Raw genomic sequence first — 23,359 nt, forward strand, 5'->3', positions numbered from 1 at the left:
TAAAAAAATGCCTTTTCGTTTTAGGTAGCACATTGCTAAGTATGCAGAATACAGAGAGAATTTCTGTACTTTTAGTAGGAGGCACTACATGCTTAAATACAGTAGGTTGCGTGCATTGCTGTAGGTGTGATGCTGTTTGGCTAAAAGCTTATTCACAGAAGTTATGTGCCAAACAGGTCAGACAGGGTCATTCAAGCTGACAGATAAAGAAAAACTTCTTCATGTTTACTGAAATCCTCAGAGAACAATGCATTCAGGAGCTCCACTGGAAAACAAGTTGTTCTGCAGTGTTTAAGGGCTAGACTGATCTGAGAGCTTCACATCTCCTTGGTGATCTTACCTCCCAGCACATATATTTTCAGTCTGTTATTTCAGAGTCCAGTAAAGCTATTTAGTGTAAGTTTTAGAAGTTTTGTTAGTCTTATTTCCACCCTTTGATTGGTCTGTGGCCCACAGTGAGAAAATAAGGAAAAGTTCTGATTTGTGCTGTATCTAATAAGTTGGTTAGACTGTAAAATTGATGAACCTTAAACAAGAGAAATCGCATATTACCGCCATCTTCAATCCCCTTCCTCTTCCCCTGCTGCAGTGTGTTGTCCCATATCACATTAAAGACATCAGGTTTGCTCTGTAAGCCATTTGACCTTTAAGACTGCAGCCTTATAGTCTAGTATCAAAACTCAATAAGTATGACTCAGCCGAGAGCAGACAGCCTCGGGGTCTTGTCTCAGACACTGTCTTCTAGCAGAACTTTCCAGTCAAAGGGCCTTGTATGTACACACGATAAAGATGTATAAAAGAGAAAAAAATGAATTTTGTTAACAGCAGCATTTTCTAAAGGGATACCATGTCACACGGGAGATAGGAGCACCATGTTGGAAACAACCATTAAAGTCAACCAAATTTGTGATAAAATTGGTATTGTTGTAGTATAAATGCCCACATTAATAGTGGATAGTTGTGTGACTGTGTAATCCTGCTGTGTAGGTGTACTAATCGTGGTTCATTTGTTGCTAAATTTGGAAATGTCCTGTTGTGTAAAAAGCCATATTAGTCATGTTTAACCTCTGCAATAATCTGAGTCATGCTGTAATTCTCTTATTGTATATCCTTTATCTGGTTTAATCTATCCTCTGGTGGTCTAAGTCCTTTCAGTGCTCAGAAATTGTTTGGACCTCAAGTGAATTCATTTTTTATTTGTTTTTTTTTCAGATTAGTTTGCTTGGAAAGAAATTACTAGGACCCAGCTGAAGATCTTCTGTGGGCTTTGACAGATTGTTGTGCATCTTGAACATTAAAGTTGATCTGCATGAGTGAGAATGTAACACTGGAAAGTAAGTATTTGCTAATTGATAAACTTAAAAATACCAAATTTATAGTTATTTTTCCAGTTTCAGAGTTCTGGAAAAGTTTTGTGTTCTCTTCCCCAGTTTTAGTTTAACAATACTTGGAATGCCACATGATTTTCTATAGAATTGCTTACTCATGGCTCATAGTGCTCTTATTCATAATAAATTATTATTATCACAATTGAGGATGTATATTAAAGACTGACTCATTTTATGATGTGGCAAGAGATACCTTCATTTACAAATTAAGGTGTAAAATCCATTTTGTTTCCCTCACATTGCCTTGTCGTATCTCCAGTGCTGGTGAAGGTTTGCATTGCATTTTGGGTGTGATAGGTTCATATTCATTTGACTTCCTTCTGCAAGATACAATCAAACAAGACAGATAAGAGCCAAGATATGCATAAGGCTGTTTGCCATGTGTTTTACTGACACCCCGCATTTATTAGTTAACAGGCGCACAAGAAAGGGACATCACAGGTTATCGTATAATTATGAGAGGGTCTGATACATGAACTACAGGATTTCTATTCTTCTCTTGGTACTTGGATTCACGCCACTGCAGATGCAGATCTTGTCGTTCATTCAAAGCACTGTGTTGTGGTTAGGGTTCAGGATGAATGTTTGTGTATTCCTGAGCATTCGCCTGTGTTCATATTGCTCCAGTAAATTCCTTGTTGTGTAACTGGGTCTCCAGGTCAGCTCTGTAAATAAGAACCTGTTCTCATTCTCCATACCAGGTGCAATAAAAGAATAATAAAGCAAAGTTCTTTAACTTGTAACCAAGTGTAACTGGGATTCCTCAATCGGCTGAAGATTGCCAGGGGTTGCATTGGAATTGGTCACCTGGGGTGACCTGGATTCACCTCTGTTCTACTCTGCTGGCATCACGTGAAAGCAGATTTTGTTTGTCTTTCATCCAAAGCAGTGTTGGGTAGTGGGTAGGGCTCTGAACTCTGTTAGACACAGGGTTGTGAGTTAAAATCCTGGGTATGATGCCTTTGTCTCTCTCCAGGTGTCATGTAATTAGGGTGTAGAGTTGAGATTGCTCACCTGAGTGTCTTTTTTCCTTTTTTCCTATGCACAGGCACAGCAGTGCCATATTACAGCACCACTTTCATAACTGTATTTTAGAGCTAATAAGAACATGGAACGTTTCAGGGAATTTGCGCCATTTACTGAGCCCCTAGGGCCCTAGTCTGAAACTGTGGGTGATCAGGATTCCTAGATTTCAACGTTTATTAGGATTCCTGGAGCGTAAAGGCTGTACGTGATGCCATAGCTCTGCTATGTGACCGTGGTTGAAAATAAGGCAGAGATAAACTCTGGAGTGCAGGGAGATCCAAACTTTTCATGTTGTTCTCTAATTATTGTTCCTATATTTCCATTTAATTTGGCAGTTGTGCGTTTTCACCTTTTGGCTTGTTAATATAGAGCCTGGACCCAAAAATGGGAAGAATTTCACGTTTGAGTCATTCATCTTAACACATGACAGGCTGTGTATGTGAGGTTTAGCTCTGACTGTGCCACTATTCTGCAAACCGAAAACCATGAAGGCATGGCTGACTCATCTCAAATGCTCAGCCAATTGTTGCTGTCAGCTCACAGTCAGCTTGTGACATGACACCGACTCAAACCTGCGACTCTCTTGAGCCCAGGCTGAGTGGCTTTCCTAGTTGAGACAGTGTTGAGTCATGTAGGATGCAGATGAACTCAAAACGCTGGCAAACGGCAACTCTTGTGACTCTGCAGGAACCGATGTAATGTCAGCGAATGAGATGCTGCTCATCCAATTGGTGCCGACTCACCTGTCAGGAGCTTGCCACCGATTTGACTGATGTTTTTAAGATTGCCTTGTTAAGTTATAAAACATGGACATAACCCTAAGTTGTAGCATAAAAGTTCTAAAAAGTCTCTTAATGACTTGTGACTTTTGTACACGGTGAAGTATAACTAACTACATCACCAATTTTGCAGCTGACTTGAAGTGAATATAGGTATGTAAGAGAACAGAGGCTGAGGCATTGTCTAACCACCACTTTGACAACTTTAATACATCACCTCATGTTCATAACCCTACATTTTCTTGGCCTTTCTATCTTTCCCTTCTCTGTTAATACCAGCTTTATCTCCATCTGTGTGCCGCAAAGCCCTTTATTGTAGTGCAGCTTGCTCTCAGAAGTTTAGAAGTCTTGCTTGAGGCCTCCAAAATGAGTAATGCTGAGCTTTAAAAGCTTGTTTGTTTAGTTACACAGGGTTCACAACTGCTTTGTGGTAAAGTGGGGGGAAAAAACACTTTTTTCATCGTGAACAAATATGATTTGTTTGCCAAAGTTCCCTTACACAACTCCAACATGCAAAAAAAGTCTTTACAATTAAAAAAAAGCACTAAAATGACAAGCAGAATTGGCTTTTGGCTTTCACACTTCATACATTAAAAAGTTATCTGTGTGCTAACAGTACTACTCTTTCAGACTTATCAGTGCTTGTAATTTTTTGCCTGTACAACCGCACCTGAACGCAATTCATTCCCAGAAACTTTCGTGTAGTGAAATTCCGTAAAAATAAAAACCTATTTCCTTTATTTCTTATGGGGAAAATTACGATCTGTCCCTGAACCTAAAAGTGTCACCACTACTTTTACTTTTTTCACCAAAAAAATGACAAAAGAAACTAATAACTAACTTTCCTACTGTCATTTGTGGTTTTAGTTTTAAAAAAAACTGCTAACCTAGTGAGACATTAATGAACATAAACAGTAAGCACTTCTTTTGCTTTTTGTGTAATTAGACAAATTTACAGTTTTCATTTTCTTAACACCTTTAGGGTCCATGATAAATTCTAAACGACAAATGCTTCCGAAAAGTAAGAGCGCACACGATAGCTAACGACACATGAAGCAAGACGCGATGAACTGTAACGCGTGTCTCCTGCCACTCCGTAGGCTCTCTGCTTGCTCTCACCCAGACTAGTTAGTAGAATGTGAATATGAAATATGAATCGGGTCGTACAGTATGATGCCATCCTCTTCACTCTATATTTTTCGGAGGTTTCAAAATTTTCAGAATTATCCCTTATTATTTTTATATTTCAAAGAATATTGGTTCTTAGTTTCACAGTTGGCTTTTGTTATTCAAAATGTGGGTAACGATTCACTTTGCTTGGTACCATCAAATTCTCATTTAAAAAAAAAGGTACCGGTGTATTTAAAAACAAATCTTGTAGTAATGAGTATAAGGAGAATCTAACATGCTTTATAGTCATTGTTACCCATATCTATTGCATCTACTATATGTTGTTTGTAAGTCATTAACTTATTGGCATTTTAGATTCCTAAATTCTGTCTAAAATTGCAGATATGGCTCTAACATTTCTTCAGCTACTACTTTTCTGAGCTAGTGATCTGCCTGTGAAGTCAAGAGTAAACTTGTTTGTGCATGTTAGAGATTAATGACATAATACTTCATATTTAAGGACTGTTTCTTGAGCCAATATTCTGCCTTGTAATCTACCTTAATTCCTTCTTTATTAGGTAAAAAACACAGGGTGTGGAAACTGATAGCTCCTGTAGTACTCCCAGGGTTTAACTTTAGAAGTGCTTGTAGAAAAGAAAACCTTTGAAGTGCCCATGCTGGGAAGCATAAGCAAGCAGGGATTCAGGGAAATCACTGTGTCTTTCTTCTTTGTGCTGTTGTAGTTTTATCCCCTTCTTTAACTTGCCACTTACCTGTTTTATATGTATATTAAAATATACACATTGTGTGTATATTTCAATCTCAGTAAATTGACACAGGGGAGAAAAAAGCAGCATAGAAATGTATAAATATGGAAAGATAATATCTACAGTAGCCTGCTTGTACAATGGAACAGATGGGTGTAAATTATTATGCAGGCTATATTGTGTGCTTTTTTTAAGGAGTTAAGATGGTGTTTTGTAGCCTCATTCATGGAAAATTTAAAAAAATGATCAAGTCTAGAAGTAGGCATGAAATTCTGTGGCACCTCTTGGGATAGCAGATAATGAACTTGAATGTCCATCTTTCTGTGATAACCTTCTTGAGAATTATTTCAAGAGCTCGACAGTTGCTGGTGTTTTAATGCGTCTCAAACTGATTAACAATTTTAGCAGTGACAGGAGATCCATTGGTCTTCTTTCTGTCTTTGAGGTGGATGTATTCATTTTGTAGGTCAAAGGTTTGTCTTCATCTATTGAAATCAGCTTTAAAGTAGTAATTTATACATACAGTATGGATTAATGCACAGTACAGGGCACAGGTTAAGAGCATCTTTAACTGCTACCTGCAGATACAGCAAAATTTAATTGAACTGTTTTTCCCCCCATAACTGCTCTGCATTCTGCACTCTGAGCTGCAGAGAGTATGAGATCCACCGTCCTGGAACCAGAGGAATGATGCAGTATGATTAAAGCAGCTGAAGGCAGAGAACACTATTTTTGTGCTTTCTCCAAAGCCAGCACAGTTCCTGTAATATTCCATTCCTTGCAGCGTTGCCTGAGTGTGAAAGTTACTGCATGTAACTGCAGTCGTTGGCATCCCCCAGCCGCCCTCCCACCCACCTCCAGTGCCTTTTTTCCCCTGCACTGTTCCTATAGAGGCTTTTAATAGCCTAGCAACAGCCCACGAAGAACTGAAATGCGTGTTCTTTTTGGAAAGCTGCGCAATAGTGACGTCTTAGCAACCTGTTTTGTAACTGCTGGACGATTCCTTTTTTTTTTACCCAAAAAAACTCTTCCCTCCGTGTTCAGCCAATAACAGGCATTTGAGTGCTGCAGTTCTGCTGCAGTGCTGTAGTGATGCTCTGCTCAGCATTCTGAGGGGATGCTGTTGAAACACTCAGAAAGGACGACGCCTCCCACAATGCAGTGCTGCTGTAGTGGCTGTCTACTGCCAGCTCCAGGAGCCCTTGGCGGAGCCTACAATGAGGGGCTCAGTGCCAGCTGTCCATGGTGCTAGCTCTTGATGTAACGCAAAGGAATTCGTACATGACATCATAAAACCCCCTCAATTACCAACACCACCCACTTACCCCACTTCCATCTTTCTGCAGTACATTTCACAGATGCTTGCTTAATCTGATTCTGGTTTTAAGTCAGGCTCTAACATGATTAGACTCAGGTTAGCTGCTATTGGCTGTTATAGGCAGGACCTTTTTTTTTTCTTCTTGTCTGCTTAATGTAATTTAACCTTAAAAGATATGGTTTGAATTGAGGGCTTTCTTTTTTGCGCCGTCTCCTCCCCTAGTGTTTGAAATGTACACCTCTGTTGACGTCACTGCCTTACGCCCGGTTCCCTCTCCTGTTCCTCCACATGTGAAAACGGGGCGCTCACTCCATTTTGAGGAAGCCTGGTTTTATATTCAGGACTGAGCCCTTTGCGCCCGACAGGCAGGGAGTAGCCAGGGCTGCTGAGCTGTCCATTTGCTATTGAAAGGACCAGGGTTGTAAATGTGTCCCATTAATCACTGGCAGCCTCAGTGATTAGCTTTCATCGCCACAGGGGGTCGGGACTGGGGTCGAATTCAAATGAGGGGCTGCTTTTCGTCCTTGAACCTGGAAGGCTCTTCAGCAAAGCGGTTTTCCTTTCACTTTTTGGGTTGGATCCGCAGTTTGGGTCCCCCTCTCCCCAGGGGATTAATCCCAGTTGCAGGCCCAGTGCAGTCGTGCAAAGGCCTACAGTATATACGCTTGGTTTTGAACCCTTTCTTTTTTTAAACCCAATGATTTTTTTTTTATCTGCCCACCCAATTTGGAATCGCCAGCTGTGCGCTCTCGCATCTTGGTTCTCAAATCCCGAGGGACCTTGGGAAGAACCGGCTGCTGTGTGGAGGCCCTCCTCCAGCTACCTTATCTGTAACGAGTCGCAGACTATGAATTCCCGGCTAGGTTCAGTGCCGAGGCCAGAAGAAGAGCACCACAAGCCTGCAGAAGCCTGGGAAGGTGCGGGGGTCTCCTTTCTTCCCAGGAGCTGAGCGAGCTCCCCCCAGCTCTATCCCAGCTTGAGAGAGACCACTGCGGGGAAAGTGCTTGAGCCCTTGGTGTCTGGATCATAGAGCCCAGCCTGGGCTGAGCCACTTTCTTTATTTTTTTCCTGGGGTGGAAGTCTGTTCTTGTAAGACTCTTAAATAAACTGACTTTGTGTCTGAAAAGCTTTGAATGTGCATCGGCTATGACAGCATTGTAATAGATATCCCTGTCGTGTGTATATATAACTGAGAGCAGTGTTACGTTTACAACAGGCTTAAGTCACTTAATAAAATTACGCTATACTGTTGAACTTAGTACAGCATTAAAAGTATTATAGCAGTTTTTTGAAGTGCCAATTGTAGCCAAAGCAGGCTAGTGAGATGAAGAAGTATTACCTGTAGCAGCGAGAAAGGTGAGAACACGATCAGAGTAAGAGGACCATTTCAAGTACTTACTATCACTTCATCAGCTGCATCTGTTTTCAGTTGCAGTAAAGCAAATGTTCTCTTCCTCCCACCGAATACCCCCAAATCACCCCAGTTTAAAGAAATCAGTCTGCAAGCTCAGAGGGAGTTGAACTGGGGTTCCTTTTTGATAATCTGTATTGTAATTTCAGAAGAGGAGAGACCAGAGAGCACCTAAAGTTTAGAATCGATAGCTGTATATTTGTACATTAACAAAGATTAACTGTTTTGGTGGTAATGCTATGCTACAGTTAAAGGGCGAAAGGAGAGCAATAGCAAGTAGGATTATACTCCCTTTTGATCCCAGATCCATTAATTAATGAGGAGCCCAGTTACTGATGGGCTCTAACAACGTGCTGCAGGATAGCTACAGTGTCTTTGGATGTTGAATGCAGCTGACCTCTGAATGTCTTTACAAGTCTCAATATAACAAGTTAACGTGCCTTCCTGATTGCTCTGTACTGACCAGAATAATTATAAAATGTTCAGGACCAGTGTTACAAAACCTGCTACTGCAGTAGCTTGTTTCTGATTGGATACAGATCACAGAGTCCCAAGAACAGGAAACTTTTAGCTTTCAAGCCTTGTCCTGCATCACGTTAAATCAGACCTTGCAGAGTGCATACAGTTCTGCCCTTATGTTTATACTTTTAGAATTATAATATTGTTATTCTTGTTGATTTTGGGGTTAAAACTGGGGGGAGGGCTTAATGGTGGGGATACCTTCAGAAAGGCTCCTCCAGCTGAAAGTGGTTTGTCAAACCCCAAAGTAGATGATTCCTTGCAGGATGTGGCTGTCTGAACACTGCGAGACTCCGCAGCCCTGCCTGGGCGAGACCCACTTGAGAGGAAGCCGAAAAGCAAACCAGGGAAACGTTGTTCTCCTGACGTCCCTTCCTGTGTAAACTGTTTGTCAGTTCCAGGCCAAGGTAAACACTTGGCTGCCAGTGGAAATGGCCACAGCCAGGCAGGAGCAGCAGACGAGACGTCCCAGGTCTTGCCTTCCCCTATAGCGAACATCTCTGCCCTCAGGTCTTTGAGGAGCTTCGTTGGTAATGTCTTAGAGCTGTTGCATTATCAGATGGATTTCTGAAGGCCTGCAGGTTAGAGTGCCCTATTCACACCACAATCACCCCAGCCCATAAACAGGACATCTCCCAGTGCTAAGGATTCTGGGTTTTAAACGCCCACCTTTTGTGAGAGACGGAATGTACAGCGTATGATGTTGCTTCATTATTTCATTATTATTTCCTTTTGAATGCAGGTGAGTCACATTTTGCCTTCTTGAGTAGATCTCCGGCTGATTAACTCCGATGGGAACTCCTACTTGGACACAGAAAAGGTTAAGCAAATAAACAAGCTGTTCAGACCTATCAGTTGTTATCGTAATAATAAGACTGCAAAGCTCATCAGCCTTTACGTTTTTTGTACAGCACAGCCTGTAAAGAACTTTGCGTTTTTTCTTGGTTTTCCCAGCTTCGCAATTGGGCAAGAAGGGGAGGAGTAGATAACTAAAAGGGAGTTTGCTGTATTAAATAGTACACAGGATTTATTCGGAATTAAAGATAAATGTGTACAACTGGAAATTTTCAGTTCCTTTTCTGATGTGTTTTATATCTGGTGGACATATTTAGTTTTATTAAAATAAGTGGAATTTCTTCTGCTTTGGGCAATTGCTTCATAGCAGTAGGGAGGGAAGTTCATGAAGTGGGGTGGCTTCTGATTATCCTTTCTGTTCAACGTGCTTTGTACAAGATTCAGCTTGTCATCTCCATTTCTCAGCTCTGGGTGCAGAAAACAGCCCACGTTGTACACCGACAGTATGAGTCAACAGACTGTTTTAAAACACCCTCTTTATCACTCCAGCTGTCTTCACTACAGCATGTCCCAATTCAGAGCTGCTGGCTCTTTCTTCTCATGAGCAGTGTAGCTGAGGGTGGAGATGGGGAATTGCATTTCTTTAGTTTATGATCAGTTGTGATTTAAGAAAAACAAAAAAACAAAGCTTAACTGTAAAACATATGAGCTTTATTTTTTTTTTACAGAGTGCTGATCAGAGATTGAGAAATCCTTTCCAAGTATCACAAATAATCCAATGTCTGTCTGAGTAAACAAAGCCATACAGAATGTACTCCATAATTTGTGTGGTGCATACTGGTAATTATAATGTCATTGTCTGACATGCCTTTTTCAGTCTGTTTGAGCAAATGCACTGTGCAGAGAGAACAAACAGAATCACAAGTGTTTCCTTTGTGTAGACCTGGACAGGATCTTTATTTACAGTACCTTTTTTCCCCAGTTCTTATCTTTGCATAATCACTGATTGCAGGCTAGGATTTTTTTTTGTAATTCTTAAAGTTTGAAATGCATTATGGTATTTTTATGTATCTTTTGTTAAATTACCCAGAGTTGGTTTGTCTTTGTTTTTGTCTTAATTGACCGGGAATAAAAAAAATTTGTTCTCAGTAACTGTAATTGTGCAGAAAACACAATTTAATCACAGTGACCTATAGAGCAACTCGGATTCAAATGTAGTTGCTTTTGTTCCTTGTGAGTTACATAAGGTTTCAGAGTTTGTCCTCGAACCCAAGGTAGTTCTTGTGTACTTCCAGCATGCGAATATGCTTTGAATTTGTTGGTGCTTGTAGAGTGACTACCCTTAGTGTGACAAAAAGGAGTAACTATGTGGTTAATTACTAAAGACGTTGAATGTTTATAGCAGATGCCTAACAAAAATGTTGCTCGTCATTGTGCAGTTTTTTTTATCATTGATGTAATTAAAGAAACAATGGGGAATGCTCTTTAGATGTTTCTCTCAACACTAGCACTGAAAACTCCCAGACCTACAGCAAGAACCTACTGCATCAGAAGACTCTTAAAAAGAGACAAAGGTGCTCGGACCTCTGTTTCTCTAAGGCAGCAGGACAAGTCTTCTTCTAACATGAGAGGAAGTGCTTACTGCACTGTCCACTGAGTCACAATGTGACAAAAATTGAAATGAGCTCCTACAGTCTCAATTAGCACCATATTTATTTGAAGAACTCTAAGTGCTGTGAAATTCCCTGCTGAAGTAACAATTGAAGACCATTTTTTTGGGGGGGACTGCTTCTATATTTTTTTCTAAATAAAAATGACTGGTGTGCCTTTGACTTCAAGAGAATTTTAAGCAGCTGGTTTCATTTATTGTAAGTTATACTTCACATCTGTCTCCATTTCTGTCTCAAGACATTTCAAATCACTTTGGCCAGAGTTGTTTTAACTTTTTTGTTCCTCCTGGCATTTGTGATCTCAAGGATTTCACAAGCCTTCTTGTAAATGTTCCCCTTTTGCATCTATTTTAATTCATGCGGTTTGCAATGTACTGCATATCTGAAATTAAGGGTTTGCATAAAAAGGGGCAATGTGAACTAGTGGTTAAGGCTATGAACTCCTACCTGAAGGGGAATCCAAGCAAGAGTAGAATTGTAAACTTCCCAAGCACTTAATACTAAAGAAACTGATTTATCTTGTAAGTGGAGAGCAATAAAATGACTTGGGGGAAAAAGGAGTTAATCTCTTAGAGATTATCAGTGAATTATAAAAACCCATACCTGCTGATTCACTTTCCATTCCCTTGAAAATGTGGCTCAAGACGTATGAACCAGCTTGTGTTTGTGTTAAACGTTTTCCAGTAGAAAAATCTACAGGTGCCAATACAGCACCCAGGAGAAATTATTGTACTTGTAAGAGCTCTGGTCGCCAGTTAGTAAAGTTTTACGAGTTCTGTAATGCCGAGAATGAAATTCCAAAAAACGAAATAGTTGTCTTTGTGCTTTATAGCAGCAGTTGCACTCTTCTCTCTTTAACCTTTGACCCTTCACCTCTGCAGGAATGAGTTACTAGAGCAGGTTGAAATTGAGAGGGGAAAATGGATCAGTCTCATAAATGAAACATGCCCTTGAAAAAAAAAACTTGGGAGTAATCTTGGGAGCAAGCCTGCTTCATTTTTGCACCTTGTACCTTGACATTGGATCTAGTTATGGTTCATGAGCACAGCGAAAACAGGATGAATAATTACTTAAATATGCCCAAAACTGCAATATAACACCTCTATGGAACAGTTAAAGCTGAAATTTTGTAGTTATTGAACCCTTTCTCGTGCCAAAAAGAGTGGTTTAAGTGGCCACAATATTTATTTCTGTTCGCATACGTGTATGTATAATAAATGTGTAATTGAAGTAAAAAAAAACATACCTTTGTATTTGTTCTATATCTAGACTTTTGGGAAACGAGCTTGTTGTGATTCTAATCATCATTAGTTCAGTTAATTACTTTAATACCTCCCTTAATGATTTTCTTATTTTTGATAGACGTGGGAAATGGGGATTCGTGTTTTGTTATGGGAGATGACTCTTTTATGTCCTGCAGAACGTTTTGTTGAAATTCTTTAGTCAATAACTTGACTTGGTTAAGCTTCTCTTAAACATAAACCTGATGTTTCTGATTGTTTTTCTTTATTTTGTTGGCCTGTTTCTGTTACCTTTAAAACATGGAACTATGAAGCTAAGTATCTGTTTAATTTGGGCACATCAGATAATGCTGGAGAACAAAGAATCTGTGTGAAAACCTTCTTCTCTGTACAAGAAAATCAGTTTTCAGTTCTTCCCACGAAGTGCTAATTTGCTGATATGGGTTCTTGTAGCTGTTTTTAGCTTTAGGTGTTGAATCTCCGGTGTTGGTGTCATTTTAACCCCTATGTAGAAATCACAAGAAATTCCTTTTTTTTTATTCTGTGCTGCTCCCGACCGTCATCTTACTCGGGCCAGATAACGGCATCTGTTTTCTGTTCCACCAGACGCTTGTTGAGAACGTGGGCTCTGCCTGTCCCGGTTTCTCTTTTGGAGGGCTGCATTCCTTCTTCGATGACTCAGCATCCTCTGTTGGCCGCAGAAATTCCAGCAGGCCAAGGTGAATTATTGGGACTGTGCTGAGAGACATGCTGAAACCACAGCAGTGTCGGGCAACTGCATGTCTGACAAACCTTCGTCATGCATGTTTGTACAGGCAGCGAAGCGTCTGTGCCTTTCTCACTTAGGAGCACTGCGCATCGACTTGGACTGAATTACCTTCCTCCCTGATCTTATCACAAGATATTCCCAGGGAACTTTAGACCCGGCACGCAGGGCCTTGACAAAATCAGCATGTGCTGGTGCTGGGCGAATTGGATCAAAAGTATTTCACTCTTTCAAAAAGAAGGGAAAGGAGAGCGTTGCATCTTGTCAGTGGCAGCTGAAGTCAAAAGCTAATTTTGCTTTGAAATCCATTTTTTATATCGTGACGGCACCAACATTCTTGTTTGTCATTACTGGCCCTTCAAGCACTTTGACATTAAATTTCATAATTGGTAATGACCTGTCAGAGCATGTCTTTGTCTTCAGTCTTGATTGTACAATATTTCCCAGAATTCCCTTCTCTATGGAGTTTGGAGAAGAGATTGGGGATAATAAATGTGCATTAGCAGTCTTTAGATTTGCACAGTTTTGTGTATTTCTTTGAGGCAGAAATCCATTTCTGTTATAGTATTTGTATTTGGTTAAAATGGAAAAAATGCGCAGAAAATTCTTTGATCATAACTTGAAAATACTTATGAAAATCAGACCACTTAAAATGCTTTATCTGTATATTCTCATCAAATTTGAATAAATACTCTCTAAGAGTTGTTAGAGATATCCAAGTAATCGCTACATTAAAGGAAACAGACTTGGTTTCCTTTATTAAAATCTTCTTTGGGGAGTATTTATGAGTGTGGTGGAGCCAATTCATACACATCAGCAGATCAACTGTCCAAACAAAATTTAATTCTATGCAGTCTGATTTCCTAATGCTGTGATTCCTTGCTTTGTCTTTAGTAGATGTTGGAATATACAGTGTATATACTGTATATATAAAGTCAACCATACTGCACTAAAACCCAAAAGATGACACTCTGCAGCATGTTGAAAGTGAAAGGGTTTAGAAAAACTGAAAGTTTTGGCAACATGTTTAATATATCTAGATTTATCTTGATTCAGAGGAAAAAGGACTAGCAAATATTCTGCCTATGATTACTTTTAAGGATATTCCCTGAGTGATTTTCTGTGTCTTCAGTGAAGGTTCACAATAGGAGAGCAGCAAAGCTGCTAGGATGAAGTGAAAGAGCCTGTGCAGTTGGGAGAAAAAGGGTAAATCTGGTTTATTTTCATCTGCAACTTGGAGCTTTCTGCCACTCTATTGGCGAGCGGTAAGGAATGTGTGCTGGGCATAATCTCTGGGTTAAATCGATGTTTCCTCATACAAATTATTCCTCAGTGTTTTTTTTTTTTTTTAGAATTGCTATTTCAGCATTTTGCATTTTACTGTTGGGTGCTTTAAGAAAAAAAACCTGCAAGTGTTTAAAATTATAGTGCTGTGAAGTTGCACCTTATGTTAATGACCATCAGCGTGTCAGGCAAATCATTTTTCCTAAACAGTTGACTTGGGTTCCTAAAAGAGTTTTATTTTTTAAACTAGTATGGAAGGTTTCAAACATGTATAAGCAGTTTACCAGTGGAATGAACTACAAGAATAGGTTAGACTTGGTACTGAAAGACTGAAGTCACAGCAGTATAACTATACTGAATATTTCAATATCTATTTTGTTTGGTCTTCATCTTTTATTGTACTGAATGTGCAAAGGCCTAAAAGTCAGTTTAGGCCTGCCATTTAAAGAAGTGTTCAAAAATGATCTTGTAACTTGCCACTTCTTTGAAAAGGGAAAAGGAGATTTAGACCACACTCACCCTGCTGTTTAGGAGGACAACAAGGCTAGATCAACCCAGCAGTTGTGCAGTGTGGGGAGGAATTAAAATAGAAATGGGAAATGAAAGTACCACGCAAGAAGAGAGTTGAGAGTTAGATGGAAACGGCCTTCTGAAAGATCAGGTGTTTCCTGTGAGCGCACTTATCTCTCACCTTTTCATTTTGTTTTTGCATCAAAAGAACAATGGGAGAAGGTTTTCAGTTTTGTTTTCCTTCTCTATTGCAAACCCCGAATAGAATTTCATTCTGTACTCTTCGAATAGTTTGAGATTCTTCTACACTGTGAACATGTTACCCTTACGGGGGTGTCACATTTGGCACAGGCACGGCTAAAAGCTTCATTTTATATGGGCGAAGTTCTGAGCATTAGCTGGATTAGTTTTAGTAAGTCGATATGCTGGAGGAAATTGTTTCTGTTTTAAATAATAACCAAAAATTGACAGATGCTTAATGAGACTGTATCCAGGCCACCAAGGGAGAACATTTTGTATGAGAAAATTGCATTTGTTTCACAATATGCAGTCTGGCAGCAGTAGCGGTGTTCAGCCCTTTCCACAGACATCATAACTGCATTCTAAATGGTTTGCAAACATTCCACTTTTATACATTTGTTCTACAACAATCAATGCTGTCATCGACAGTGTGAAGGTGAACTCCCCTGTGAAAGTACGTCATCCACACTTTCAGGCTGTCCCCACTAAATGCTTCATTTATAATACATTTATGCAGCTTTATAGGCAGTGAAGTTGACAACATATTTCTTTTGCAGAAGGGGAGACAATTGATGCATTCATGTTGCTTGCAATAAGTGCATATTGTATTTAATGATATGTACATGAATGCAGCAGGGTCTGTAGTTACATGCACACCTGGGGGATAAAGGAGTGGGAGTGTATGTGGGAGTGAGCTTACGTTTGTGTTATTGTGTGATATACAGTTCCGTGCAAAAGATTTAACCTTTTTTTTTTGTTGAATTTAAAATGCATGCACTTTTTAAATCATTTTGTCCTGCACTTCTTAATACATGTTTTTAATCACAATTTGAATGTTCCAAATGAACACTTTTATGACTGAAAGACGTTAATGTCAGCCAAGACGGCAAAGAAAAAATTGAAGCTGTTGCTTGCATAAATATGCACACCTTTAAGACAATACTTGGTTTTGGACACCTAGATAATGCCCGTGTTTGTTTTCAGAATTGTTCGAGCTCAGTCAAGATGTTTGGGAGTGTTGATGGGCAGCAATTTTCAAATCTTGCCACAGATTTTCTAACAGATTCAAGTCCGGACTTTGACTAGGGTTTGAAGGGCCTGCACTTTCCTCTTTGTTCCGCCACTCCAGTGCAGCTGTGGTCTTGTGCTTTTGGGTCATTGTCCTGCTGAAACATGGATTTGTAGAGTAAGGTAGGCTCTTCTCTTAAAAAAAGCCCCTGTACCTTTTCAGTACTTTTCTCAATCTATGTTGCCCCTCAATCCTGACAAGCATCCCAGTCCCTCCTGATGAGAAGCAACTGGGACAAGTCTTCTATCTCAATACTGACCCTGCTGAAGCAGATTTGGGCATCTGGGCCAGCAAGTGGAAAAAGCCTGCAGTAGAGCTCTACAGTCTTTCTCTTGAACTCCCACTGCACTGCACACATACGCTTTTGTTTATTCTGGTCCTTGTGATACAGAGGCAAGGTCAGGCTTAGTCCCTATGTGAGGCAAATGTTATTTTTCGGTTTTGTGTGGTGGTGTATAATTATGCAGCTGTGTTTGCTGTGGTGGAGATCTGCCTTTCAAGTTGCAAATCGCACAATAAGGCTGTTCTCTGTACTATATACATCTAAACATTGTGTCAGAACGTCAGTCTGTGCTGAAAGATGAGCTTTGACACAGTAACTGCACAAACTGCTTTATTTATTTGTCAGTATTGTCAGTAAAGCTTTATTGATGGGCTTTGTTAAAATTATTATCACATGGCACTCCAGTTCAGTGGGACCTGGCTGAAATCGGTAGCTAATACAACATGACCAATTTTGAGAGCAACTTGTCCAGATGTCCTCTTAAGTTATTGGGATAAAGTTTAGAAATTCTACATGGAAAGGGAAGAGAGTCCATATTAAACACTTCACTCTGAGGTACAGTATGACGAGTCTGCTTAGCCAAACTTTTGGGTTGATTTATACTTCGTTTTGCTTGTTTCCTCTTTCCCTTAATACTGTCAGTCATGCATATTGGTTTCCAGTTGGAGAAAGTCTGATCTTTCCATATTGACTAAAAGATTGATTTATATTTGTATAAATCGAACCACAAGCACATCTTATACACTGTTGAGTGCATTTTGGACCCTTGGTTATGTGATTATTTAAATAACTGGTGTTATGTATTACAATTCACAAAATTCTGGAAGATAAGGCATGTCTATTCTCCCATGTTTCATAATCATAAAAAGTGCTGGGAATAGTCAAATTTATCAAAATATTAATCCATTATTGCAACACCCTACTTGTATTAGCAGTTACAAATCACATTTTTAAAATCATAACATTGGGGGGAAAGTTGTTTTTAAGAATTAGTGTTTTTCATTGTAACCATATGCATGCTTCTTTTATTCATTGTAAAAAAAAAAAAGTAATTGCTTCCTTACATGAGTAGCTTGTAACTGTACTGAATTACTTTTTAAAAATTACTTTCCAAAACACTGATCGTAAATTCCCGATAGGTAATGCCCCTTTTCACATTGAAGTGAAAAAGAGGCCGCTCATGTGTTAAATGGCATTTTTTTTCTTTTATTCCAGCATTTGCAATCATAACATGAGCTGCTTTCTGCTTTCATCTCGGTTCTGCAATGTGTGGCTGTTGCGCCCCCTGCAGAGCGGGGCTGTGTATGTATCCAGTGCACAATCTACTTGCCGATGGGGGGGATTAAAGGGATTAGCTTTGCCAAAATCTTTTTATTTCAGGTTTGTCCCATTATTTAAACCCAAGAAGCGGATATCTGCAGCAGGGTTCAGCATTTTGCAGATTAAGCAATTTCCTGGAACGGTATTTGGGGAAAAACTCAAATGCTTCCCAACCATTCTGAAATCCCAACCATGGAATGACTTTCTTCATGGAGTGTACGGGATCTCACCCCTTGTGGACGGTACCGTGTGAAACACTTTCCTAGTCCCCTGTGTGTGTTCTGGCTAGGGTGGCATTGGATACTGTGTTTACCCATGTTTCGGAGGCTCATTATGCTAAATAGGAAGACCCTATTCCCTATGGAAGTTCCTGTACTTTTGCTAGCTGATGACTCGGATCTGGGCCTTTCACAGACTCGGAAACAAAGCTAGTGGCTGGTCTGACCGTAGATCACGGGAAACTAGGAGAGCCCCCGCATTTCATTGAAGTTGTCTTGTTGTATTATCAGAGTCCTTGAGTACAAACCCAAAGGTGCACACCACTGGGAGGGTTTGCTGGATATTATGTTGTTATGTTTTGTTAAAAAAATCAACAAATTCAGTTACAAAAAAGCTAATTGTTTGGCAGACTCAACATTCCTGCTATGCTGTTCAAATTTTGTTTGCAGGGCCCCATTTATTGCAGTTTCAATGTGTATATAGTGCAACAATACCCTAATTTTGACTTGCTGTTCGACCCAGCAATGTTCTGGATTAAAGACAGCTCCTGTGCTGAAAAGAAAAATCCAAGCTAAGCCCAATGCAGCTTTACTTGCTTTCCCTGAGGTCTGCTGTCATCGTAGACCCATACAATTAAATTGTATAGCCGTGCACAGGCCATTTTCAAAACGGGCAGTAAAAATGACAGCCTAGGAGATGGCAAACTGAAAATTAAAATTGTTGTGGAAAATTAAAATGCAGTACAAGCATCAGGTTGCCACGTTTGTGGTTCAACGGTCTCCAGCCAACAGCTACTAAGGAAGAAGCCAAGAATTCTCGTATATATTGGATATGCTGGGGTGTTCTTCTATTTAATACATAAACTTGTCACAGAGATGCGTCAATGTCAGCGGCACAGGAGTGCAGGTTTTTATGTAGATAAAACAATACACGATGTTTCCAAAGTTACGGCAAGTGCAGGGGAACTTGTAGTTAGGGCTGTACACGATGTGCTGAGTGCAGGGACAGGAAACGCAGCTTAAAACTAATCATATGGTGTATGATTGTAACCTTCATGTACGAGGCTTCCAAGACTGGAAGTGATTCAACTGCAGACTTTGTGTTGGCATTGGACAGATCCCAGCCAGATCACTCCCTCTAATTATCTCAAGGCCCCAGTTATTCCTCTCACTCCTGCAAATGGAGCTGCCGTTCTGACTCCCTGTCCAATTTCTCGGGAGCTGGATGTGCCAGCAGTTTTACAGACCCGGCTGTAGCAGTGCTGATGCTTCCTTTGGCAAAACCTTGCCCTAGCCTTATTCATCTCAATGACGGCAATTAAGAGTGAGAGAGGTGAAGGGTTAAGTAATGAACTTCCCTTTCCAATTGCAGGAAATGGAAACCCGTCTCTGAGGGAGCAGGCTGAGTTCAGACAGGCGGGAAGATGTTTGACATGAGAATCCGTTGGGGTTTTTTTTTTTAAAGATGGAGTTTAAAAAACAAATTTGAAATAGATGATACTTGCAGTGTTTGGTGGGATTGATCGCAATGTAGTCCTACAAAAAAAGTCAGGGGTTTTTACACCCAACAGGGAAAATCAGCTTTCCAAACGCAACCAATAGTCAAACAAATGTGAAATGCTGAGGAGCGTTATCTCTATCAGCAAAATCGGTTAAATCTGCTTTCTCACTACTAGGGAGCAGTGTAAAGAATCATTTTTCACAAAAAAATACTTATTCATTTTTAGAGGCTGACCTCACATTCCATTGTCATTTCAGCTCGGACCACTCACCGATTTCAATTTCTTTAATTTTACAGCTGTTGGTGATATTAAGGCTGAGCTGGTATTTTAAAAGAGATCTACGATTTGTGCTCTGGATACTATTGATGCATCCTCTGTTCAGATCTACTATCTCTGCTCTCTGTCCATTCTTTACAAGCTCCAACAACAATTCCTTCAAATCTGTTTTTAAGGCTTAAACTCTTCTGCTGTCATGCTATAAAAAATGTAACCCTATTTTTACATTTAAAAAAAATTGAACCCTAAAATGCTTAATACTTTTCATCCTAGATCAGAAATATAAATCCAGATATCTCTGGAAGAACTTCATGTCTTCTGTTTAGTATTAATGTGGATGATGTAAAAATCTTTTTTTTTCTGAAGTTTTTAGTGTCCAGTTCTGCTTTATTCTTGGTATTAATTGGCCATTTTACTGCATTTTAATACTTTATACAACTTGGTAGTTGAACAGCACTTTTAATTTTTTAAGTGCTTATAAATTATTACACGAAGTATGTTGGAAATGTTTATACTTTGAATTGGACTGTAGAAACCTTTTTCCCCATGTACATATAATAAAGCAGTCTTTGTTAATAAATGTACACTTATTTCATGTAGTTACTGCATTAAAGAAACTATTACTAGTGAATAAAACTTATTCAGATTTCTCTGCTGCTCTGAGGTGTGTGTGTGGAATATAGTATGTCAGTGTGGATATGTGCTGTGATCAAATAACAAAACATAGTTTGTTCAGGCAAGAACGTAAACAATAGCCACAGATTATTGATTATTATTCATATACCCAAGCTGGCAGAGAGCAACTTTTGAACGTTGTCTTCAGCCATGACAATAGTTGCACCCAACTGTGGTGACTATTAAGGTGTAGGCATTGAAAGAAATCAGCTCTTTTCAAGTCATTTTGCGGGCTTGACTCCAAGAAGACGCTCCTTGTCTGACTTGTTGATGGCTGTTCCATCTGAAAGCTCTTAAAAATATTTCCCTTTCTGTGTGTTTTCATGATTTTTTTTTTCTTGAAGTTCAAAGAAGCTGGCGGCGGTGGCATCCAAGTCATCCATCAAAAAAAAAAAATGAGGTGGAGGTTTGCGTTTTGTCCAGGAAGGTGCAGCCCTGTGTCTTTGCTTTGCTCAAGTGTAGCAGATGGGTTTTTCGATTCCTGCGGCACCGCCATCCTCCAGCATTGCTCTGCATGGTCTGGTGGGTTTTTAAGCATTCCAGGCAGGGTGTTGTGTTATTCAGGGAAAGTTGGCAGTGCTGGGTTTGGCAGTGGCCAACCCCGGGCCGATCCTGTTAGCATGATTTTAAGTGCCACCACTGTGCAGAGGATTATGAGAGATTTAATAGTGTTTCCAGACGGGCCACCTTCAGCCTCTGATTTAATGTTGGGGCACATCCGAAATGGAAAAAGAAAAACGTATTGCATACATTGCCAAATGAAGGAATTGTATAGAAGACGAAATTAAACGTTGTTGTTAAAATCTTGTTGAGGTGGGGTGGGGGGGGGCAGTGACAATTTCTGGGTTTTCTTTTGCCCCCTCTCCCTTTGCTCAGAGTTCTTTCATCTACAACAGTCTGTTAAATTGAAAAGGGCTTTTTTTTCTACTGGTACAATATCACTATAGCCATAGAATTGTATTTCTGTATGGTAAATGACAAGTCAAACTGCACCTTCATTCACCTGGTGCTGCTGAAAAAGATGCCTTTCCCCAGTCTGGGAGGTTAAAAACCCCTTTCTTTCAAGGCAGACACAAAGGCAGCGATTATTCTTTCTTCCGAGCTGCTCCTTGACCTTGAAAACGTACTCTCTTCTGGACAGAATATTAGGACCCCCCCCCCCCCCGTCCAATGAATTAACCCACGCACCATGAGCTTCAGGAGAAAGAGCCGGACCTCCGTTGTCTTCCCTAGGCCAAAGCTGGCCCACACCTGGAGAACTATTCAATCCCACAAGCCTTTACCCACACCACAAGCGTAACAGAACGTGCTGAAGGAGTGGGATGCGACTGGGCTGCAGAGATTTCACAACCTTGTGAAATCTGGGCAACATCCTGTTCAAGCCCCTTTTAGTCCTCCTGAAAGCTCAGCATGGTATTTGGATGGGGCTCTTAATATTTTGGCCAGTGAATGTAGTCAGCTTGCCAAGGCAGTGTGCATAGCAAGCATTTTTGTCTGGAGGACAGGCATTTCGCATTACTTGTAGGAAAGCCCTTTTAATTTTTATTTTTTTATAATTTATCATTTCATAATTTTCTGTGGGTGGCTCACTTGCCTGGAAGTCTGAAGGTTGAAAGGCCCCACTTTCACTGCCTGTCAGAAACTGTCTGGCTCTGGGCTGTTCCAGGTCTGTTTTGGAATTCAAAATATTGTTTCAGCGGATTAATTATGAGGCACAGCCATACCTGGGGGGGATATTGAAGGGTCCCAATAAAATCTGCTGGGGTGAACAGTTGCTACACTTTTGTTTAAATGTGCTTCAGCTGAGTTAGAAAAATAAACATGGGGAGAGCTAAGATGAACACACTAACTGTTGTTAAAGGAAAAGCAAATGACATTTGACGCAAATGACGTGTTGTTTGCTTTTAATTTATTCATACGATGAGCAAATGCAGAGCTGCTGTTTAATAACAGAAACACGCTTATGTGTATAGAGGCAATTTGTTTTTTTTCCGATGGTGCTGCCTTTAGTAATGTAACTTTGGATTTTACTTCGTGAGAGACACAAAACAAAAGATTTAAGGAGTCCCAGCTTCCGGTTGTCTTTTCCTGAAGCACCTAGGTTGGAATATACAGGTTACTGATGAAAGAATATGTCAGCAGATGTGGAGGTCAGCCTTATTTTAATGCCAGATTTAGGAATGCAGCAAAGTACCTGCGTGTTCAATAGTAGTCATAAAACCATCATGTCTGAATTTATAGAAGAGCTGTTGACAGTAGGCCCTTTCATGTTAATGTCATCCTTTAATCACAGACAGCATTCTTTCAGGACTGAGGCAAAGCAAGTCTCGGGCTGCATGCTTCCCTTATCATTCCCTGTATAAATTATTTCTATTGCAAAAAAATAAAGGAGGTTCTGCTGGAAGCTTCCCTGACTTGGCCCTGCAATCTTTTTACCATCAGTGAGCAGGAATGACTAAAAATTGCCTTCGTGAAGTCCTTTTAACCTTAAAACGTACAGTAGGTGCTTTTTCCCTTACTAGAACATGGTTGTGATTTTTTTTTTTTGGTTAATTTGGTTCATGTTTAATTTTTCTAAGACTCATTTGTCTGGCATAATGTGGCAGAGCCAGTGACGTGGACAAAATGATATGGAGATGTGCTTGCTGTCGGTAAGAGACAAGCAATAAAATAACAAAAAATAATAGTTAACTTGTTTGTTTTCAAAATAAGTTCATTGTCCTTGCTGTAAATTCCAGTTTTATATAGAAATGAGTGAAAGGGGTCCTACCTTTGTTACTAGATTTATTGCATGGACTTGAATGAATGATGCAACAGCCCTGTAGTAAAGACGATTGCACATATATTCTAGTTATAATTTTAGGGAAATAAGGAACAGGTAAAGGTGTATTCCATGCTGAAAGGAAAAGAAAAGACACTGTGTGTGGCAGCTGAAGAAGACTCCACAGAACATGTCTCTTTTTCCCTTTACCTGTTCCTTTGCAGCCTCCACAACATGACACACCTACCCGCTTGGACTTCTGTATGGAAATAGTTGCTCATTTCTTTCCATTTTCTTTCTGTCTCATGCTGTGTTATCTTTTATTTCATGTTAGTTAGAATCGGGAATCCGTTATGAATGGTTCCTCGTTTGTGACGCTGGGCTACGTTTAGTGTGAAGCGGAGAGCACTGCTGACTCAGGTTCTGCGTGT

General features: G+C 40.0%; 1 protein-coding gene across 3 annotated transcripts in view; it reads left to right on the forward strand.

The window, feature by feature from the left end:
* The window catches only part of luzp1 (leucine zipper protein 1), a 69,579-nt gene that overhangs the window by 18,577 nt on the left and 27,643 nt on the right, over window positions 1-23,359 (forward strand). The window contains exon 2 of one of the 3 annotated variants that reach the window (XM_088932309.1): window positions 1,213-1,334. The exons of 1 other annotated variant lie outside the window; for it this stretch is intronic. The gene's annotated coding sequence lies outside the window, so the exon portion shown is untranslated. Of the gene's footprint in view, window positions 1-1,212; window positions 1,335-12,716; window positions 12,744-23,359 lie in introns of those variants that run through there. One more of the 3 variants, XM_088932311.1, reaches the window with a different exon arrangement.

Source organism: Atractosteus spatula, chromosome 14 (genome assembly GCF_055471065.1).
Source record: "Atractosteus spatula isolate fAtrSpa1 chromosome 14, fAtrSpa1.hap1, whole genome shotgun sequence".
In the NCBI taxonomy this organism is placed as follows: domain Eukaryota; kingdom Metazoa; phylum Chordata; class Actinopteri; order Semionotiformes; family Lepisosteidae; genus Atractosteus; species Atractosteus spatula.